This window comes from Nelumbo lutea, chromosome 1, assembly GCF_056320005.1.
Source record: "Nelumbo lutea isolate HS-2025 chromosome 1, American lotus-T2T, whole genome shotgun sequence".
Lineage (NCBI taxonomy): Eukaryota > Viridiplantae > Streptophyta > Magnoliopsida > Proteales > Nelumbonaceae > Nelumbo > Nelumbo lutea.
In genome coordinates, this window is record NC_142684.1 from 207,889,878 (window position 1) to 207,913,695 (window position 23,818).

Sequence of the window (23,818 nt, forward strand, 5' to 3'; positions counted from 1 at the left end):
TGGGATATTTTGAAGGAAGATATCCAAAAGGTGTTTGATGAATTTTTTAACAAAGGAGTAATTAATCCAGGGTTAAATTCTACTTTCATTGCCTTGATTCCAAAGAAACCAAGGGCAATACAACCTAAGGAGTTTAGGCCCACTAGTCTAGTTCATAGCCTTTATAAAATTATTGCTAAGGTGCTTTCAAGAAGAATTAGATCAGTGCTTCCTTCCGTCATTTCCTTAAATCAAGGGGCCCTTGTCAAGGATAGGCAGATCATCAACCAAATCCTTATTTCCAATGAGAGTGTGGAGGAGCTAAAAAGATTTGGAAAGAAAGGTTTGATTTGAAGCTTGATTTAGAGAAAGCTTATGATTTGGTGGACTGAGATTTCTTAGTGGAAGTGATGAGGAATTTTGGTTTTGGAGATAGGTGGTGCAAGTAGATTAAGGGGTGCATTAGTACTTGTCATTACTCAATTTTGGTTAATAGCACAACAGTTGACCACTTTCCAGCCATCAAAGGTATTAGACAAGGGGACCCACTCTCTCCTTTCTTATTCACATTAGTAATAGAAGTGCTAGTATTCCTTTCCAGAGAGCATATTTAAGGGTTTGGTGAGAGGTTGGAGAGTGGGCAAAGAACGAGTGCCTATTACTGACCTGTAGTTTGCCGATGATACTGTCCTTTTCTATGAGGGAGGTGATCTAAACTAGGAGAGGAATATAAAGAAAGTGATCCAAGTTTTTGAGAAAATGACAAATCTGAAAGTTAACTTCAAGACTTGTGTGGCAGGTACCAACTTGGATGATGAAGAGGTATATGAATGTGCAACAATATTGGGCTGTGAGGTATGCCAGTGGCCTATAAATTATTTGGGTTTACCTCTGGGGGGCAACCCTAGAAGCATGAATTTTTGGAACACAGTGCTGGATAGGTTCTCAAAACGGCTTGCCTCATGGAAAAGGAATTATCTCTCGATGGGTGGAAGAATTACCTTGATCAAATCAACTTTGGCCAATCTGCATGTCTACTTTCTTTTGGTTTTTAGGATGCCTACGGGGATCTGTAGAAGGTTAGAGAAGCTAATGAGGGATATTTTATGGGAAAAAAGAGAGGAAAAGAGGGATCATTGGGTGAGATGGGAAATGGTGAGTAGAATACGGCCTTGTTAGGGGGTCTAGAAATTGGGAACATTCAGAAGAGGAATACGGCCTTGTTAGGAAAATGGTTATGGAGATTTCTGGTGGATCAAGACAAATTGTGGACAAATGTGATTAAGAGCATACATGGGCTGGTGGCAGATGGCTAGGACGCAGGAATTTCGGCCAGAGCAACTACAGCAGCACCTTGGAAAGCCATCCATGCCATTCTTCCTTGCTTTTACCCTTTGTCAAGTATAACTTGTGCTCTGGAAACTTGGTAAGGTTCTGGGAACATGTGTGGGTGGGGGAGACACCACTTAAAGACCAATTCCCTTCCCTGTTCTCCCTTTCTAGGCACAGAAGGGAGGGTGATGGCCAGAAGCTTATTCATCTCTTATGAAAATCTTTGCTGAGTGTTGGCAGTGCCTACTGCTTAGTCACAGCCTAGGCGTGATGGTTCTTGGCTTAATGCTTTCTCCCTTTGGCTCCATCTCATGTTTGAGTTTGCTGGAGTGGTTTCATTTTCTTCTTTTGGGTGGATTATTATGGTTTTGGGCCTATGGGGCTTCATCACAATCTTTTTAGTAAATCTCTCTCTATCTTTTTGTCTTCTTAATATAATTTCTTGTAATTTTGTCAAAATTTAAAAAAAAATGCATTGTATGGTGGATGGCTTAACTCAAGTGTAATTGAAAGGCCTTATTATATAGCAATGGCTCAGTGCTTTCATAATCGATTGAGTTGTATAGTCTGATTTCATACACCTATTATTTTGATCATTAACCATCAAATAGTCCTATTAAAGTATAAAAAGCAAAACTGGATGTACAATCAACTAGTCTAACCAAGTAGGGTAGAACAAGACATAAGAAGCCTCAGGCATAGCCGTGTAGAACTAAGCATACCAACAATACATCAACAAAAAGCACCATCCTGGAGAAATACTTCCCCATACAACTCCACTTTCCCCTCTTCACTTGCTAGACTATCAACAAGGGAGTTTAGAACTGCCAAGTCCATCTAAACAAAGTGATCTCTTTATATAGAGGGCTGCAAATTAAGTTGCCAGACTTGATTTTTGTTGTAAGGCTGCTTTATATATTGTTTATGTATCTGAAGGTATATTTGCCATTTTATTTCACCCTAACATAAACACCAAAGTAGAAACCACCAGACCTATTTTTAGAGCTTTCAAACATTTGCCTTTGTTAGAGTTAGCCGAATAAGGGTAGATCAGTCAACTCACCTTGGTTAAGTTATGAGCTTATGTGGCAGTCTTATTAGAGGTTCTCTGTCCCATACTTAAGTAGGGACAGTTTAGTCCTTGTACATTTAATTAGAGCCTAATCACTATTAAAAGGTCGACTGATAGGGTTTAGCTATCAGGTTCAACAGTTCTTTCATCTTCTTCTTCTTCTCCTCTTCTTCTTCTTCTTCTCTTTCTTCTTCTCCTTACTGGTTTGGACTACTGTAGCAACAGTAGAAACATGGTATCAGAGCAAGGTTCATGACCTGTTTCAGTTCGTGACAACTTCAATTCGTGCTTCAGTTCTCTCCTTTTCTTCTTTGGGCTGTCAATGGAGAAAAGTGGTTCTTCCCAGGCCTGAAACATCTCAGCTCTTCTTTTTTTCTGGTGCGCAGAACCTCCTTTCCTAAGAAAACAACTTCAGCAGTGAATGGTTGGCTGAAGCTCTCAAACGAAGGTTGGTTATCTCTTCTCTTTGTGCTGTTGGTATTTCTGGGTTGAAAATCTTCAAGAACTTGAGAGGACTGATCAGACCCTAGAGAACTAGGTTGGTTGTTGCCCTGGTTCTTGGAAAAAATTCCAAAAACAGGCTGTGTTTACAATGACCAAATGGTGTAAGGGCTGCTGCTGGTGGCCGAATGGTGTAGGGGCTACTGTAGGTGGCCGAATGGTGCAAGGTGTAATGCAATGGTACTAGTTGAGTTCTTGTTGGTCTTGTGGTGCCCTCTTAAAAGCATTAAAGCAGGTCTGCATTGTTTGTGACAGCTATGGCTGTGTGGTGGTGCTTGTGATGCACAAAATCTGTTGAGTAGTTGTAAGAGAGCTTGCATGTGGTTAGTAAGTGCTGAATTAATGTCGGTGTAGTCTGTGTTTTTTTTGTGAAATCAATAGTGGTGTGGATAAGAACAAAGGCGTGTGTATCTATCATTGTGTTTAGGGACTGTTGTAGGTTCTGAAACATCAAACTCTTGACAGCAGCACTTAGTTGGTGATTGGGAAGTCAGATTAGAGGCAGCATTGAAAGAGTATCATGGCAGCAATGGGAGATGGCTGTAGTGATCAGAAACCTAGTGTGGTGGTTTCCTCTGACTATCTAGGTGTACAGATGACCTCAATTAAACTGAATGGTGAGTGTTGGATTGAAGTCTTTGTATGTATGAGTATTCGGCTGATAAGAGTTCTTATTAGCTTATACTTAAGTTTAAGTTGTCCTGTACTGGGCCTTTGTTAATGGGCCTAATCCTGTTTAATGTTTTAAGTTGTCTGGGTGTCCCATCACTAATCAGGGGCATTCTAGTAACTTCCTGTATCATTGTACTACATCATAATATAAATAATAGTATTGTCGACTGAGTTGGGAGTTCGACATTCCAGCATCTCTTCTTCTTCTTCTCTTTTCTGCTACTTCGGCTACAGTAATTTAGCTTTCATGGTATCAGAGCATTAGCTTCTTCCTGGTTTCAGCCGGCACACACTCTCTTCTCTTGCTGTCTTTTCATCTTCTCTCTTCCTTTTCTGGGTTGCTGCAGTGAAGACCTAGGGGTGTAAGAGAGTAAAGCAAGTTCGAACCTAGGGTTTCTCTTGGTTGTAGGACTCAAGGGAAGTAAGACCCAGAAGTAGATGTTCTACTAGGTTATTTCCAGCAAATAGTAGCTATTTGGCTACTAAGAGAGGTCTGTGTAGGACAGACCTAGTTGAGGACTGATTTCAGCAGTCCTAGCACTAGCCGAAAGGGGTTTAGCTACTTCTACAGTTGCAGCTTCGGTGCTCCAGTAAGACTCGCACAAACTTAGCTTCTTCTACAGAGCCACTGTTCACTTGCTACTGTTGCAGCCTCGAACTGTTCACTCGCTACTGTACCCGAACTGTTGCAGTTTTTTGGTTCAGCCAAGTGAAGTCTATCTAGTGTTCTACCAGCACCGTGAACACTTCTACCAGCATATCAATGTGGCAAACAGCTCCAAGTTCAGGGTGGTTATCAGTCCGAAACCCCTCACCACTGCTGTGAGATTACCTAGGGAGCTGCCAGCTCCAGATTGTTCAGCACTGTGAACCCTAGTTGAGGACTGATGTCAGCAGTCCTAGTATTGGCCGCAAGGAAGGGCACAATAGTTGAGAACCCTAGCTTCAGGTCGGTTACCAGCCTAGAACTCCTTGCTTGCTGTTGTAACTGAACTGTTTCAGAACTGTGACAGTCTCGGCAAGTCTAAAATTGTGTTGAGTGCTGTCAGAACCTGCTGTGATCATTTCAGCTAATCAGATCTGCTCCAGAACTGGTTCAGAACCTTCAGAACTGCTTCGGCTAGTCTTAATCAGTGTCACCTACACAGTGGCTGCAGTCAAGATGTCTTCAATACCCAGAGATTTCTTCTAGAGATAACAGGCCTGCGGCAAGTGGGAATTTTGTCACCAGCAACAATGATGACAACTCACAAAATATACCAACATTGTCTTCTTCTCCTATGGGACAGGTTACTGATTCCTCTGGAACTGGTACTTTGGGCTTCACTGCTAGTGAGGTTGAGGTCCTTAGCAGGGCATTAGCCCGTCTAAGAAATAATTCTTTTGCTTCTACATCTCTTGCTAGATCAGGTACAGCCTCTGCCTTCAGTGCCACTGACTCTATTGACTCTACTTCTTGGGTTATTGATTCCGGTGCTACTGACCATATGACACATATGTCTTCCCTATTCTCTTCATATCATTTGTTGTATGGTCAGGATAAGATGAGAGTTGCTAACGGGTCTTTCTCCACTATCTCTAGAAAGGAAATTGTTGACCTAAGCAAGGACCTCTCTTAAATCAGTTTTACATGTTCCCAATCTTACCTCAAATCTTTTGTCTGTTTCAAAACTTACCAAAAATTTGAACTGTAGTATAACCTTTCTTCCAGGACAGATTGACAAGGAGAATGATTGGGTGCGGTCATGAGTATGGAGGCATCTACTACCTTGATGCAAACATTGGCTCAGCCTTACAAGCATCTGTTGCTAGTAATCCGGAAAGTGTGGAGTCAATAGCTAAGTTGCATCTTTGGCATGCTAAGCTAGGTCATGTGTCTTTCTCCTCATTAGAAATGTTGCTTCCCAAATTGTTTAAGGGCATCCCAAGTCAGAGTCTAACCTGTGAAGTATGTCAAATGTCAAAACAATGTAAAATTGTGTATCCAATTTCTAGCAATGAAATTTGTGCTCCTTTTGATTTGGTTCATTTTGATGTCTGGGGCCCTTCACCCATTGTTTCATTTGATGGCTTCCGGTACTTTATCAGTTTTATTGAGCACTACTCTCATTGTACATGGATCTACTTGTTAAAAGGACGGGATGAAGTACCACGGATAACCATGGCATTTTGCAAGATGATTGAAACATAGTTTAATAAGAAGATTAAGCAATTCAGGTCAGACAACGTTGTTGAATACTTTGAAAAATCCTTAAACTTATTCATGGAAGATGCTGGCATACTACATCAGTCATCCTATGCTTATACTCCTCAGCAGAATGGGGTTGATGAGCGCAAGAATAGACATCTATTGGAGACAGCTCGAATCTTACTATTCCAGCACAAAGTCCCCAAGTAATATTGGTCTCAAGTTGTATTTTCTGCATCATATCTGATAAGCCAGATGCCATCTAAGGTGTTGGGTATGAAAACCCCTTTCTCTGTTTTGTGCCCACTCTTCCGGACTTTCCCCTTCCTCCTCGGGTCTTTGGCTGTATATGTTTCATACATGTGAAGGATCCAAAGAAGACCAAGCTGGATCCTAAGGCTACAAAGGGAATATTCTTGGGGTACTCTCCTACACAAGGGTTACAAGTGTTATGACCCTGTCTCCAAGAGAAAGTATGTCACCAGAGATGTGGTCTTCTTTGAGTCTCAACCCTATTTTCAGTCTTTTCAGAATCCTCTTCAGGGGGAGATTAGGGGGATGGAAGAGGATTCTCATTCTCCCTCCTTTTTTGTTCCCCTATCTGCCTCGGGTCTTCCATCCTCTCCTCCTACTCCTTGTTGTGACATTCCGGGTCAACCTAGTGAGGCTCCCACTGTGTCGGTTACCTCTCCTGATGCTGCAGATGTTCCCGAAGGCTCCAGTAGACAACAAAAAGAGATACTTACATACAACAGAAGAAAAAGGGGCCCTCAACCTCATGACAGTAACTAGTTGGACTCAGATCAATCTGTCTCTACAATCCAAGGTGATTTCAACTCTCAGGTGATCAGTGGGCAGATTTGTTTACAAAAGCCTTAAGCTCAGGGAGAGTGAACTATATATGTAACAAGTTGGGATTATATGACATATATTCTTCAGCTTGAAGGGGAGTGTTAGAGTTAGCCGAATAAGGGTAGATTAGTCAACTCACCTTGGTTAAGTTATGAGCTTATGTGGCAGTCTTATTAGAGGTTCTCTGCCCCATACTTAAGTAGGGGCAGTTTAGTCCTTGTACATTTAATTAGAGCCTAGTCACTATTAAGAGGTCGACTGATAGGGTTTAGCTATCAGGTTCGACAGTTCTTTCATCTTCTTCTTCTTCTTCTCCTCTTCTTCTTCTTCTCTTTCTTCTTCTCCTTACTGGTTCGAACTACTGTAGCAACAGTAGAAACAGCCTTCTTCTCTACTCTTCTTTCTTCTTCCTCTTACATCTCTTAATCACACTAGATGGTATCCAAGCAGGATCAACATTAAAATAGAACTTCCACTGAACGATCATCTCTTCTCTTCACTTTGGTTAGCTGGTGATTGGAAGGAAGAAAAAACAACTCTGTTCGGATCAGTTAAGGCAGGATCCAGTCTCATTCTTTTTCTCTCTTGACCGTAGTACCAAAAGAGACATTCTTGTAGGTCTACCAATTTGTTCAATGGTGGTACAAGGGATTCTCTTCTTGTGTACGAGTGTTGGTTCCCTTGTATTTGAAGGGGTATCCCTATGTGACAGCAGGTTATGCTGTAGTGATGTCATTGGATTTGCTGGTGTGAACCTTGATTAGTTTTATTTTTCTTCTCATTTGGTACAGTTGGAACGGGTTCCTCTTCATGTGTTTGTGTAGACCTGTTGTATGAGACAGATAGGAGGTGATGTGGGCTGCTTGTTGTGAGGAGCACAGGTTCTTGGAGACGTTGTAAGTGGTGAAAGAGTGGCCTTTTTTTGTTGGGAAGAACCTGTTTGTTGTTTTGCCTCTATTGGAATCTGGTTGTATTGTGACTTGAAGGCAAATAACTGTACTGTTTGTATCAGTCAATCCATTGGTCAATATAATGAAACCCAAATTTCGTTATGGCATTGTTGTTTGGGTCACCTTCCATTTTCTTCTTTAAAAATCTTATTCCTTGAGTTGTTTAAAGTAATGTTTGTCTTCTTTGCACTGTCAAACATGAGAGTCTAGTAAACATTGTAGAACTACATTTCCGCCAAGTAACAAAAGAGCTAATTTTCCTTTTCAAATTGTCTATCCTGATGTTTGGGGCCCTACATCTGTTATTGCCGAAGGAGGGTGCAGATACTTTATCAGCTTCATTGATAAATTTTCTAAATATACCCAGATTCACTTCAATCTTGAGATGAAGTGCCAAACTTCTAGTGAATGATCTTCACAAAATTTTGGACAATGCACATGAATATTTTAGAGATGTAAATCAATTTTTTGCTAAAACTGGCACCACACATCAAAGTTCCTTCCCTAGAATGCCTCATTAGTGTTGTGTAAAGGAAGAATATACATCTCCTTGAGGTTGCCCAAGGTTTTTTGTTACATATGCACCTACCAAGGCACTTTTGGGTGAATGTGGTTCTTACTGTTGCATATTTAATTAACCAAATGCTGAGTTCAATTCTACAGTTTAGGGCACCACATCAGCTCCTCTTCCCTCATTCTATTCCTCTTCAGACCTTTGAATATCATTATTTTGTTCATAACTTGTCTCCTCATGGTAAACTAGATTCTCATTCTATTCTCTGTCTTTTCCTTGGTTATCCTCCAGCACAAAAGGCATAGAAGTGTTAAGATCCTACCTCTGTGTGTGTATCTATAGATGTTTCTTTTTGGAGTCTCAGCCATTCTATCCTACCTCTCCTCAAAGGGCAAAATAAACTTGAGAGTCAAGTTCAGCTTCCTTTACCCATTTTCCTACATCTAATCCATAATCCATTGTGTGTCTACTCTTGTCATACTTGACACCAGAAAGACCAGTATACACCTCCAAGTGTTGCTCAACCAGAAACTAAGCTACCAGAACCAACGTGATCTTATGCAATAAACCTGAAGAGTAATACATGTCCCTAACTGTAATCTGAAAAGAGTTGGGTTTCGAACCACCTTTAAGGGGAGGTAACACCTCGTGCCTCTAAGGGTGCTTCATGCTTGTACTATTTCTATCTCTATTTAATAAAATACCATTCATTCATCAAAAAAAAAAGAGTAGTACATGTCCCACTCAGCCAAGCATTACTCCTTGTGACCTTGATATTCCCATTGCCCTACGTAAAGGGTACTTGAACATGTACTAGTAAGTATCCTATTACTAATTATACCACTCATGAAAAACTCTCTCCTTTTGCTTATCCTTTTATTTTTGCTAAGTAAAATCACTTTTATTAATCAATATAAAGAATCATTACAAGCAAGAAGCACGAGGTGCTACCTCTTCCTACATAAAGAAAGGTTATACGTTAATTTACGCCAAATACAAATGATTTCTACTCACCCCTTGCTTAGCTAAAAGTATCCACCATTCCATTTGTCGATCTCCTCACCCATTGTATCCCCAAGTTCATACTTCTAGATGTTGGGGCACTGTTCAAGTGGACAAGGAGGTCAGCGAATGGACTAGCAGACACCCTTGCAAAGCAAGGAACTTTCAGGGAAAACTTGTTTTGGGCTGTTCTGTAATCAGAAAGTACTTTTCTTGGGGTAAACACCCTTAACTGGGTGGTGATATTCTCTTAATATGTCTAGTGAAAGTTACCATTTCTGATCAAAAAAAAGAAAAGTTCATACTTCTAGACCCTAGTAGCCAATTAAACTTTTTTATCTCCTCCCTAAAACACCAGATTATGGATTCTAGCTCCTTCAACCACACCACAACCAATTTGGAATCTCCCCCCCCCCCAATCACCACATTTCGCAAATTCAATTCATTTACAATTTTAACTCCTTAAGTACAGCCAGTAATTCATCTCTAGGTGAACCACCCGTTCCCAATGGACTCAAAAACAAAACAATAGCATGTCCTTTATTTCTCAACACCCCTCCTATCCCAAAGGAGCTTGGATTACCTTTAATGCCTCCATCAAAGTTTAACTTAACAAAACCTTTAGGAGGGGGTCGCCAAATCACATCCACATTTTCATTCTTGGAAGAACTTCTAGCCACCACCTCCCAATTTCTTTTTTTTATCAATAACAGTGAATTTTATTAAAGATTGAGAAAGTACATAGTTAAGGAGCTAAAAAATCTATCAAATCCATTAACCTACATTTATTTCAAAAAAATTATAGAAATAAAAATATTAATAATAGAACAATTATTTTAGTAATTAAAAATTATGAATTTGCATATGATATGCATCTTAGAAATGTTAACAAATTTGATATATTTTAAGTTAAGATTATATATTTTTATAAATTATCAATTGTTATTTTAATTTACATTGGAGAATTTAATAATTAGTTGATTTTTTGTTGATGTTAAAAAGTTAAAATAGTAAAATAAAAAATATTGATATAATAATTAAAATATAAGAGGTGCATATGTTTTGTGTCTTGGACGCTTGATTGATGCATTGTTAATAAAGTTGTATGATATCTATGCATCCCGCTATATTTATACACTTTGTGGTTATTTCACCTTAAATTAAATGTTATTAATGTATTTATGCAATTTGTATGCATTTCTCTAGTGTATCCAAGTGTATCTATTTTTTATGTTTGTATCCTAATACCGATACTTGGATCCTTGGTCCCAAATATCATAGCAAAAGGGCAAGAGATTAGAAAGTGGTAACAACTCTTATTATTACAGAGAACACCAATTTGGGGATACACGGATCACTACTATTTTAGCTCGACGTGAATCACCATCCCCTATACGATCAGAACAAACCAACAATATTCATGTGCAACATGCAGAGAAATACCCCCATTCTCAAACATCCAGGATTCATTTGAGCAGCCATCATGCTTTACCACTCCCTTAGGTAGGTGAGTACATAAACATACATCCTCTCACATATGATCTTTCAAGCAGATGTCAATGGATCGGGTTAAATGGTAAACCCCGCTTAACCCAACCCAATATGGTTGGGTTCAAGACAAGTTTATTTGGGTATAAGGTTGGGTTAGGGTTTTGGTGCTTCAGCCCAAGTCGGGTTCGACTTTCATCATCATTTGCCAAGCCATGATAACACCCCCCCTACATAAATACAAACTCCACCAACCTCTAAGAAGAAAAGCTTGATTTTACTCCTTTTATCCCCATATCCCCATTCTTATTTACCTTTGTGGCTGAGGTTTTGAGTAGACAAATCATCAAGGCTGACCAAGAAAATCAGTTTAAAGGTTGGAGGATTGATAGTTCATAAATGGTGGTGCCTCACTTGCAATTTGCTGATGATATAATCATTTTCTGTGAGAATTGTGATGAATCCAGTTTGGGGAATCTGAAAAATTTGGTGGGCAAGTTTCAACAGGCCTCCAAACTAAAAGTGAATTGGGGAAAAAGTTGTGTAACTGGAATAAATATAGAGGAAGGGGACATCCAAGCCATGGCAAATTTGCTAGGCTGTGAAGTGAAAAGTTGGCCTCTAGAATACCTAGGTATGCCCTTGGGGGGGGAACCGAAAGCTGAAAGCCTTTGGAAGCCAGTTTTAGAGAGATTCACAAAGAAGTTGGCAATGTGGAAGAGAAGTTATATTTCCTAGGAGGGAAGAATCACCTTGATAAAATTCACCCTAGCAAACCTGCACACTTATTTCCTCTCCACCTTTAAGATCCCGGTGAAAATAGCAAGGAAGTTGGAGAAGATAATGAGAGATTTTTGTGGGAACCTAGTGATGAAAAGAGGGATCGTTTAGTGAAGTGGGAGAAAGTCTGTAAACCTAAGGAGCAAGGTGGCCTAGGTATTGGGAACATCTTAAAGAAAAATAAGGCCCTCCTAGGGAAATGGCTGTGGAGATTCCCTTGTGAAGAGGATAGGTTGTGGCCCAAGGTCATTAAAAGCATTCATGCTGGAGAAAAAAACAGTTGGGATGCAAAACTAGCTTCCAATGCAACACCAAATTCCCCCTAGAAGGCAATCTTTAAGGTACTACCAACCTTTCTTCAATTTATCCGTTTTGATGTTGGGTATGCAATAAAGTTTTATTCTGGGAAGACCTTTGGGTTGGGGATTTGCCTTTTAAGGTTAAATTCTCGGACCTCTACTCTTTATCAAACCTTGAAAACAAACTTGTTGCTAGGGTTGGCATGCTTTCAGACTTGGGTATCTCTTGAGACTTGGACTTCAGAAGGGGGTTGAGGGAAAATGAATGTGAGTCCCTACTGCTTTTGTTCTCAACCCTTGAGAAGGTCTATTTAGACCAAACTACACTTGATAGTAGAGTTAGGTCCCCAACTCCTGATGGTTTATTTTCTTGTGCCTCTTTCTTCAGTTTGCTCACTCACTCTGATCCTTTGGGGGTGAACTTCCCAGTGAGAGAAATCTGGTGTAACCAATCCCTCCTAAAGTACAAACCCTCTATTGGGAAGTGTTCCTAGGGAAGGTAAACACTTGTGATGTTCTACAAAAAAGAAGGCCAAACAAATGCCTCTCTCCTCATGTGTGTCCTTTGTAAGGATTGTGGTGAAACCCTACCCCACTTACTTTTATCTTGCTCTTTCTTGTATTTGGGAAATCGTTTGTTCTCTCTTTAGATGTAAATGGGCTCCCCCACAGGATGTGGTAAGTCTATTCAGCCCCTCCTTCCTGAGGCAACAGAAGAAAAGAGGAAAATGCTTATGAAAGGCAGCAAGAGCTATTGTTGTATGCACTATATGGGAGGAAAGAAACCAAAGACTCTTCTCTGAAAAAGTAAATCAAAGGAGGAAGTCATTGAAGCTATAAAAATCAGAACTGCACATTGGGAGATGACCATGGAACTATTCAAAACCTTCACCACGAATGAGATTCTAAGAAGCTGGACTGAAGTAGCACAAACAGATGTACCCAAAGAAGTTGTGATAGCAGAATGGAAGCCACCTACACTGAACAAACTAAAACTAAACTTTGACAGGAGTTCCTTTTGTAAATCGGGAAGGGCAGGTATTAGGGGTGGCAATTTTTCACCCAACCCGCCCATTCACTTGCTAGGTTGTGTGATCGACCCATCACCCAACCCGCCCATTTAAATGGGTTGGGTTGGGTTGGGTTGTGGATAACCATTGGGTTAACCATTAAGACATAAGTATTAATTCCTTCGCTTTTTTTTTATTTTCTTCATTTGAATTAAATACTTTATAATTAATGCATTAGTTTTCTATTAATTATTGACTAAATTTAGTGTTGTCTTGAATCAACACACTTCACCCAACATAAATCCAAATCAATTTGACACGAGTCCGGACCAATTCAACGCGGTCTGACCCGATCCAGCATATATCGGTCCAATTTGAGCTGAATCCGAAATAGACCCCGAGCGGGATGGTTCGGTACCACTTGCTCTGCTCAGTTTGGGTCATTGAGTCCAGCCACTATTCACACAAACCAACCTGACTTGGCACAAGCCGGTCCAAGTCGACCAGAATCCGAAACGGTTCCGGGCAGGATGATTTGGTGCCCGCATGCTTTGCCCAACCCAGATTGTCCAATCCGACCAATATCCACACAACCTGAGTCAAATCTGGATCGACCCGATTTACTTACGTTGACCCGCTTCGGGTCTTCCGGTTCGGTCCCAAACCCGTGCACAAACCTGATAATGGTCCGGTCCAAGTCAATCCGCCATTGACTAAACCGGTCTGATCAGTCCAGTTCCGGTCCAAGTCAATCCGCCATTGACTAAACCGGTCTGATCCAGTCCAACTGGACTGATCCAGATCTAAATGGTTCAACAACCCTTGATGTGATTAGCTCAAAGATAATCCAATTAGATAGTTCAAGTTGGTTTGACCGGTTTGAACCTAAATGGTTCAGTCAAACCCGAAATCCGAACATAGTCAAATGGATTTGCCGCTTGTGTAAAAATAGCATGCATGTAATGTGATTTGAACCTTCACCACTTGTGTAAATAGTAAGTACTATTACCACCAAGCTATGACCAACTGATCCAGATCTAAATAGTTTGTATGTTTTTTAAGTCCATAAATATAAGATTAATGGGTTTGGGCAGGTTTGGGTTGAACCCAACCCATTTAATTTTATATAACTGGGTCGTTAATGGGTTGGCGGGTTAGATGAGTTGGGTTGAAGCTCAACCCAAACCATACCCAACCCAACCCACCCAGTTGCCACCGCTAGCAGGTATAGGGGGTGTGATTAGAAATCATCTAGGTGAAGTTGTGGAACTCTTCTCATGACCAATAGGTATTGGTGACTCAATACAGGCTGAATGTCTAGCTCTACTTCAAGGTTTAAAGATGGCTGAGCATATTGGAACAACAGATTTAGAAATAGAAGGAGACTCACTATTGGTCATTTCTTGGGCTAAAAACATCACATCAACACCTTGGAAGCTCAAATTTATCTACAAAGAAATTGACATACTTGCAAGGAGGTTCAACTCTCAGTTTGATTGGGTCGAAAGGACTGCAAATGGGTTGGCGAATACCCTAGCAAAGCAAGGGGCAAATAGATCTACCTTGAACTAGGCAGAACTGTAACTGTTTGTATGTGTTTGTAGATTGGGGTAGTGCATTACTGCAACCTATAACTATTGTAATTCAATATTTCTCTTTTATTAATAAAAGTCTTTTTTTCTGATAAAAAAAATACCCATACACATGGACTGTGATATGTAGAAATAACAATTATATCACTTTTATTACCCTTTTTCACATCTAGATGGTGTTTGGAAACGTGGGCGTTTTTTGGGACCAATTTTCGAAAAAAACCACACATGCTTGTTGGACCCGTTTTTCACAAAAAAAACCTCGATTTTGTTTGAGAGTGTTTCTACCACGTAGGCAATGAGCAACACTATGTTGTTTGGTAAGGTGATTTTCATCACTGTTTTTCATGTATGTGCACACATTACTCCATAAGATGATGCGCGCTAATGTCATACCAAATTGTATAACGATGCTTATCAAATGGTCCAAATTAATTGGATGGTTGTTTTATAATATCTGGCCTAAAATTTTAAATCCAACGGTTGAAAATGATGTTGGAATAGATCAATAACATCAGCATGAATAATGGCATCATATCCATAGAATATTGATGTATGACAAACTACAACATTATAATGAAATCAAAATAAACATCAGATACCATGGTTATAATTAGCATATAATCATGTAAATACCAACATGTAACAAAAAGTTTCATCAGTCCAAATGGGAGTGCATTAGAGGTCATCACCCATTACCAAAGGAAAAAAAAAAAAAAAACCCGATCATTCCAAAAAGTGTTCAAATTCAACCAAACACAAAAAGAAATAAAAAGTCTTCTAGAAATCATGGATTTGATGGCTCATCGTTCAATCCATGGAGACAAAAACTCTTAAAATTTGTAGGCTTAACGAGGAAAGTGTTCCTCCATTTCTCTTCCATAAACAACTTGGTTGCCCTGAAATAGCATGTTGGAGATAATTTTTCAACCCGTAATATGGAATTAAGGATTTCAATGCATTCCTCTATTTCCTCCTTCTCACGAGCCTTGTCAAGTCTATTTCTTTCTAAATTTCTTTCCTTCACTTCTCGAACCTTTGACCTCTCTAATCCTATCAATCTTTCCCTCTGTACTGCAATCTCCTTCTCCATTTCCATTTCCTGCTACTTATTGATTTCCCATGAGCTTTCCCTTTCTAACAGTTCAAGTTTCTTCTTGTTGGACTCTACCCATAAATTATCATTAAATCAAGTCTGGGTGGAAGACATTGTTTCTTCCCTTTCTTCATGCTAGTGGGTGGGTTGCCAACTCTCTTCTTACGGTCTGGCATCTCTAATACATCATCGGTAAAGTCAACGGTGTATGAACTGGCAAGAGATTCCCTAGTTGTTGGTGTCCCTTGATCATCTAACATGACAACTGGTGGTGGGCTATCTGAAATTGGGACATGATCATTAAGACCCATTTCAAGAGAGCATCATATGTCCCCGGTTGCTTGTGTTCCTCCGAAAATGTATTCCAACTCATCCCAATGACGATAAACTCATGTCCTAAATGATCGTGCCCAACGATGAGTCTACACAATATAAGGAATTGATTAGATTTTATAACATTCTAAATTAAAAGTAAATGAGTGAGTTTAAGGCAAATTACCTTCATCAGGCTTTGCCAGACTTCTTCGTTTGAGGTAGGATTTTTTGTTAATGGATCTACAATCACACTTGTATAGTTAAGGAGGGTTAAGTACCACTTCTGACGCTGTCTAAATACATCATACTTGTTTTTGAATTGAGTGTGGACATCCTGTCATGTTTCTCGTTAAATTTTTGACGTATGTACTTCCACCCTTCTGCGTTAAAGGAAGATGTAGGACTATTGTTTGCCCCAACTTGGTCCACTATAAGATTAATGAAGGTTTCCTCCTCTGCATCAGACCACTGCGCACAATCGGAACCTAGTTTGAGTTCTTCACTATCCAACTCGGTTGCCATCCTGCCATCAAACCCGCTAAGCTTAATTTTGTTATTGTGAATAATGCTCTAAAGACTTTAATGGGTTATGCAATTTATCAACCAACCATTTTTAATACTAACATAACAAACAAGTCCTCAATTAAAACATAATATATCTAATGTATTTCTCTACTCATTTGTGTCATATCTAATGTGTTTCAATCAACCATCACATTAAAGGTTTTTTCCTCGGACATTCAAGAAAAGTTATAGAATTTCTCAAGGAGGCATTAGATGAACATTAGGTTTTTTCCTCGCTAGAGATCTGGTAGAGGAAAAAAGTTACATGTTAGAAGTTGGGAATTACAGAGAGCAAAGTCATGGATCTAAAGAGAGTAATTGAAGGGGGAGGGAGACGTCATAAAGTAGGCTAACTTAAGATTGAGATAATGGAAGAGTGTAACTAAAAAATGAAGTTACTTAATTCATGAGTGTTTGACTAACTTATATTGGCAGTCAAGTTCTGTTGATCATGGCAATGGATTAGAAAACAATTAAGTGAAGATCTCAAAAAAGTGAAATTATTTAAATATTGAAATACAGTTGTCTTTACATTGGTAGCAACATGACATTCAATCAAAGCCAACCATCATTGAAGAATGTATGTAGTCGGCAATATTGCGCCAGCTTTAAGACTGCTTCAATTGTGATACATCAATTAAAGCAGATATGTAGGGATTTAAACATAATTTAGATGTAGGTGGTAATTATTATTGATAAATCAGACTTTACTACAAAAAAGAAACGGGGATAAAGAATCCATCTAAAAAAAAAGAGTTGGGAATAAAGAACCTAATACAATTTTGGTTATCAAAGAAACGAATCTGGAAAACCTATCGTAAATCTTTCTAAAAGTATTATGGTATCAAAAGCTAGACATTGCACCAATCCAACCCAAAGAGATTGATATCTCTTGAGATAAAGAAGTGGAGGCAACTATACAAACTGATGGAAATGAATACATGCTTTAGGTTGTGAATTGCCTGTTACAGCTTGAACAGATATGTTGCTATTTGACTTTCGTATATGCCAGTAAGGTTACTTGTAAAGAAAAAAACAAAGTGAAGTTTATCCTATTAAATATCCTCTAAATACCAAAATATGCAGTCTCTTTTGTCAATCATTATCCAAACCATCTAAGTAGGGTTTTAACTTCCTTTTATAACAATATTTCTACCAGAAAACACCTAATTTAAATTGTCATTCAAAGAGAGGTGGTGGAAGGGAACATTTTGGCCAACAAAAGTCTCTACCTGTTTATCCTTCCCTTGCCTGGAAATGTGGTGGAAATACTAAGCGGTCACTCATGGGTTCTTGAAGGAAGAGAAGATGTTCTTGGTCCAGTGGAGCACATGAATGGCATGTTATTCTAATTAAGAGAACATGGAGCACTAAGGGACAGAGTCTGGTGTTGAGGAAGTTTGGATCAGATATATTATGTTTTAATTTATCAATCAACCATCACATTAAAGCAGAGTCTTCAAATCAAACAGGGACTTTCATAAGTTGCAAGCAACATAATGATACAGACATCAGTTAATGAGTTCTTTACCGAGCACAAAGGGACTTTCCAACCCAAGAATTCTGAGCAGATATCTTAATTCGATCTATTAATGAGTTCTTTACATGATCAATGTATACAAAGGGAGGTGCTACAACAACATATGCATCATTCAAAAAAAGAAAATAAGGAACTAAAATAGATTTTTTGCTTTTTAACATCCAAGCAATGCCAGTAGAAGTGAAAGGGATCAGGAAAAGTTTGGATCAAGATATTCTATAGCAGTCAAAGATAATTTTCTTCTTGTTGCATTGTAGAAGTAACATTTACTAAAGGAAAGGAGAACCAATAAAAGACGCATGCTGAGGCTTAGAAATAATGGAGGAATGGTAAAAGTAATCAAGCAAAAAAATAGTTATCTCACCAACATCAGTTTTGTTTGTTGTTTGCATAAAACAAAGTCTAGAAACGAGTTTTTGGCAACGAGTTTACATAGAGAAAACGAGTTTACACAAAGGAAAAAAAGTCTAGAAACAAACCTCTCCTGGCAATGACTAACCCTACCACTCGTTGGGTTAATGTTCCGGTGGGCCGAAAAGCATCGGAACATTCCCACTAGTGCCAATTCATCTTACAGGTAAGCGCCATGTAGGATACACGTATTCGCCATCTCAGTGAACCGTTGGGGGCAACGGTTCACCGATGCATGAAACGCCAAATTTGACGTTTCATGCATCGGTGAGGTTCCGATTTACAAGGCATGCCTATGGTTAAAGCGTTTTTTCAAAAAACGCCTGAACCAAATAATCATGTATATGGGCATTTGTTGAAATGCCTATGTGGATCCGACATGGCACCATTTTTCAGAAAAAGGGCCACGCTTCCAAACATCCTCCTAATTGGACATTAGTCCTCAATAGCCATTCCTCCCAAGTGTTTTGACTATGTGAGAATTGAGATAGAATTTGAAACACCCAGATAATGTAATAACCACAAAGAAATTTTTTAATGGCTATTGATTTGTCAAAATGTGTTAAAAAATGCAATCAAAAGACTCTAATTAGTAATTAATAACATAAAAGAAAAGCAAAAAATGAAATATCAATTGGACAAAAAACAATGTACTTAGTGATTTGTGAGTTGGGTCAGGTTAGGTCAATATCGGGGTGTTATAGGGTCAGTGCAGGTTCAAGAATTACATTTTGTTAAGTTGGGCTCAGTTGGGGGCAAACTGGCACTAAACCCCGCCCATTAACATCCCTAATTTTTTTTGTCCTCATTAATATAACACAATCATGTTACCTCAAAAATATAAACAAAATAAATAAAAAGGAACCATTTTTTTAATGATAACTATTACGCATACCATGTAAATGACATGGATTTTGAGCTTTTGCACAGCAGCTCCTGCATATTTAATAGTTTGATCATCAAACATTAAAAAGAGGAAGCTGAATTTTGATGGTAGTAGTGAAGGTAACCCCGGCCCCTCAGGCACTGGAGGGGTCTTTAGGAATGAGGTGGGTGCGATTGTTGCCTTGTTCTCAGGCCCAATTGGGGAAGGAGACTCCCTCAGTCCGAGCTTAAGTCTTGGCAGTCTCAGAAGGTGCCAAAAAGGCTAAGGAGCTTAACTTAAGACGGTTGATTATTGAGGAAGATTCGAAGTTGGTAATAGACTGGTTGCAAAAGGAGGAGAGCAGCATGTGGAGCTACCTGAATGAAAAGAGAGTATTTAAATGGCTAACCTGGGATATGACAGTGAGGGTACAATGGGTTAAGAGATGTGCCAATTCCTTTGCAGATGCACTAGCCAAACAAGGGGTGGGAAGAAATCATTTGTTCTGGGATTGTTTGTAATGTCTTAACTCTTAATTTTGGAGGAGTTAAGAGAGTTTATCTCCCCCTATTTCTATACCTATCTCTTATTTCTCATTAATGAATTGTTTCTGTTATTGATAAAAAAAAACATCTCAACCCTCTTTATAAAATAAGCAGTATGAGCAGTAAAAAGTTCATGTTTCCCATCCACATTTGCAAAAGAATTCCATCTATTGAGGTTTTAGAGTCATATTTGCCCTATTCTTTAGAGCTGTTAAGCTGTCTAGGGAATTTGGTGGCCAACTAGGCCAGTTGCCCTTAATTTCATGTAAAAAATAATATCTGATTGGTAGATCAGTGCAGCTCACTAACTGAATGGCCTGACACACCCCCAAAAAAAAGGAAAGAATAACATGAACAGCAGGATACATGAATGAAAAGGTTGCCTTTTACTTTTCTTGGTGACTGGTGAGGATGTGACTTTCATGATAATATGCATCTTCAAATACTGCCTCCCAATGGAGAATTCCCACCTATAAGTCTAGTAGAAAATATTTCAATGCAATATGTGAAACAAAGAAAAACCTCCACATAAAGCAGCAAAACCAACCAAATAACCAAAATCCAGACCAAAAAGCATATCTTTCAATTTACTTTAGAGAAGTGAAAACAAAAGCAAGGGGGTAATCCATTCAGAAGAGGCATACACAAAAACACAAGGTTCTATCACCCAGAGCTATTATTTTATATATCAAATACATAAATATGTACATACACAATTCATATTGATCGGTAACACATGCATATACATATACATACATAGGGATTGATACACCATATTTTTCTCAGAACAAAAAAAAAAAAAAAAACATACTACAAATAGGAGTGCAACTCAGATTAGCCCGAGTTAACAGGTCAGGCCAATTCAAATTTTAACAAAATCCCAACCCTAACCGACCCAAGTTGCACCCCTAACCACAAACCATGGTGATCAGTTTTTCAATCCCAAAGAGAGGAATATTATTTTCCTTGCCTTAAGGGATAATAATGGCCAAGAGAGGTAGTTTTAAATAGAAATTTTCAGTACATAGCCAATTTTCTCATCTATTTATATATCTAGTACACTCTTTTTTTTATAAATATATCCAGTACACTCTTTAATCATTCATAAACAAACAAACAGGGAGAAATCTAAATCAGTTATGAGATAAGCTACACAGCAAGGGGGTTTTCTAGGTGTCTTTCAAATGAAGCAGAATCTCCGATACAAATGACCAAGCACTTCCTTGATCCACAGGGAAAAGGACATTTAGGATAATCTCATACATGCTACCACTACCACTAGATAGGGCTATCAATACAAAGGGTCAGTGGTCAGTTCTGGGTCTGCATTCAAGGTTAGCTGTGTTTTGAAACATATCAGGGTGGTTGGTTGCATGCCCTTTGTACAGTATCTGAATGTACAGGGGAGCCTTATGCTTTTTGTATTCATTAATGAAATACTTTACAGTTTCAAAAGAAAAAGTTTGTACAGTATCTGAATGAAATACTTTTCTTAGAAGGCACCACCATAATTTTATGTAGAAAGCTTTTTATAGTAAAAAATCATTAAAAAAGAAAAATAGAATACAGATATAACCAAAGATGATAAGGCATCACTGAGACACCCCCGCACCAAAACCCTAGCAATACACCTTCAGCTTAATAAAACCATAAAATGATCAAAAGAACAATCAAATCCTTAACTCATATCCCCCTACCAACTTCTTAATTCAATCAAAACATAATACCTACTCCATGAACCAATAGTACAAATTAACCTTCAAAATCCTAGCACACCCTTAACTTTTTTCAAACCAATTTGGCCCCCACCCTGCATTCCTTCTGTACAATATAGCCAGCACAACCTAACCAATACAACTTTGAAATACACACTAAACCATACAATAGACCCCAACTTCTCTCTTTTCCACCTTATTATGGTAACTCTCTCCTAAGTCCTACCTACTTGAAGGATTACCTAAAATCTTATTCCATGGTCGTTTCTTGCAAGTATAATTTTGCCACTAATTGTGTCTAAGTCAAACCAAAGAACCATAATTATGTTGATAATATGGGGCAGATAAGGTATCAATTGAGTATCTGGGACCAGTCCCAGATACTAGTCCACCCTAGTAGGTCAAGTCGATTCTTGAGTTCTAAAACACTGCTCGCACCATTAACAAGAATCCATAAACGGGGAAAAACATACAATAAGATGAACTGATAGGTCTACATGGACATAATGGTATCGGTATCGCCATGAAGAGTCAAAATCAGTAAGTAGGTTACTGTTCAATGATGTAACAAGCCCTAACGTCTAAAAGAATACCAATTCGAAAAACATCGCAAATCCACGGGATTTTCTAGTTCTGCTAGGTTTTCAATAGCAAGAACCCAAGATAGACACATCAGAGTTCCAATTTATGAAACAAATAAACCTCATAAAAAGAAACATAATCACCACTCCACCATAATATTGTAAGCACATACAAACTTAGAAAAATGGAGGAGAAGAAAAAAAAAATCCCAATTCAATATATCGCTTCAACCATATAGTCCGCAGTCGAGCTAAACTGATAGCTGAAAGAACAAACTGAATAAGGAACTCAGTACATTCAAACCCTTGATCTATAAATACATCTTTTTGCTATTCCACGGAGACAAAATCATCTCTAGAAACTCTAAAAGAGAACCATAGGACTTCCGGGGCACGACTATTTACATTCTTTTCTTCGTTTTTCCCTTTATAACATATCATTTATCATTAATGTGAGAGTTTGATGAACCTGGAACGGGCTAAGTTGCCTTGCTTAGAGCTCATGCGCTTGTTAAGCCCGCGCAAGCTCTTCGGTGTTTCTGAATGCTGTTGCTTTGAAGTGGCGGTAGAGGTAAAGGTGGTGGTAATGGCGATGTCGTTGCTGTTGCTGCTCGACACCCGTGACGATGCCGCCATTTTCCTCTCTCTCTCTTCTATGAATTATGGAATTCGGATTAGCTGAACGCGATGGCTGTTCAGCCAGGCCTATAAACTTATTATCTCATCATTGATTCGACAGCCCGCGCTCAACAGCCATTCCGTTCAGCCAAACCTTGCTAAAGACCCGCACGATTCGAGTCCGAATTTTCTACGCTTTTTCTTCAACACCAGTGAATGACCCCGTATTAAGTACGGAAAATAGTAATGTTAAATTTATATTATAGAATTAATAATGTTAAATCTATATTTATTAATATTTTAAATTATTATTAAAACTTTAAGAAATATTTATTTAAAAAAATAGTTTTTCAATAATTATTAGAATATGGATAGTTTCCTCTTTTTATGATACTTAGAGAGTTAACTATTAGAATATGGATAGTAATGTTAAATTTATATTATAAGTGGTTGTGGATAACCATTTTTGCATTTTTATGAATGGATTGAAAATAATGGTAGTGGTTGTGGGTTTTAAGAGCAACTTCTTAGAAAATGCCACATGTTTAGCTTTTCAAAAAAAATGAGAAGGCCATATATCTGAATGGTGGTGAAAAACGGGAGGAAGAGTTAGAAAGAATATGGAAGCAGATATGTGCATTATCGAAGGAGTATAAAGCAAAGGAGGAGGGGTTAGATGGTAGGGAACTTGAAGCAAATCCTCATAACAAGGAGTGTTATAGAAGTTCTAGGTTGGGGGAAGTGGGTGAAGTCAATGGCTTAGCTAAAAAGAAAGAGGGGAAAGTGAAAAGGAAAAAGAAAAAGAAAAAGAGATTAGAAGTGAAGAGACTAATATCAAATATAGAGGGTGATATTGAATTTAGTGGAAGGGGAGAGAGAAAGAAGAGTTCTTTGTGAGATGGAACCGGGTTAGAAAAGGGCGTTTGAAAGGAGCCTTACTATGAAAATCATTAGTTGGAATGTGAAAGGGTTAGGGAGTACAAGAAAAAGAAGGGCAATTAAAGACATGTTGAGAAGAGAGAAGCCAGATATAGCCATGTTACAGTAAACCAGGTTGGCAGATTTGAATAGAAGATGGGTTAAAAGTGTGTGGAAATCACGAGGAGTTTACTGGACTTTAGTTCCCTCATGGGGAGCCTCATGAGAGATAGTTACATTGTAGAGGAAAGATGCTATAGAATTAGTGGAGGAACTTACAGGGAGATACTCTGTGTCGTTAAAATTAAAAAATGTGGAAACGGATTCATTTGGGTGTTAACTAATGTCTACAGGCAAAATGGTTATAGAGAAATAAAAGGAAATGTGGGAGTAGTTGTATGGAATACAAGGCTTGTGGG

The 23,818-nt window shown here is 38.7% G+C and overlaps 1 long non-coding RNA gene across 2 annotated transcripts in view; it reads right to left on the minus strand.

Annotated features, from left to right (window-relative positions):
• Positions 1–22,658, minus strand: part of LOC148880656 (uncharacterized) — a 46,489-nt gene extending 23,831 nt beyond the window's left edge. The window contains exons 1-3 of one of the 2 annotated variants that reach the window (XR_016104622.1): positions 22,333–22,658; positions 15,827–16,165; positions 14,820–15,749 (exon numbers count right to left, since the gene is read on the minus strand). This is a non-coding gene — a long non-coding RNA (uncharacterized LOC148880656). Of the gene's footprint in view, positions 1–14,819; positions 15,750–15,826; positions 16,166–22,332 lie in introns of those variants that run through there. The other variant, XR_016104621.1, reaches the window with a different exon arrangement.
• Positions 22,659–23,818: the final 1,160 nt, after the last annotated feature.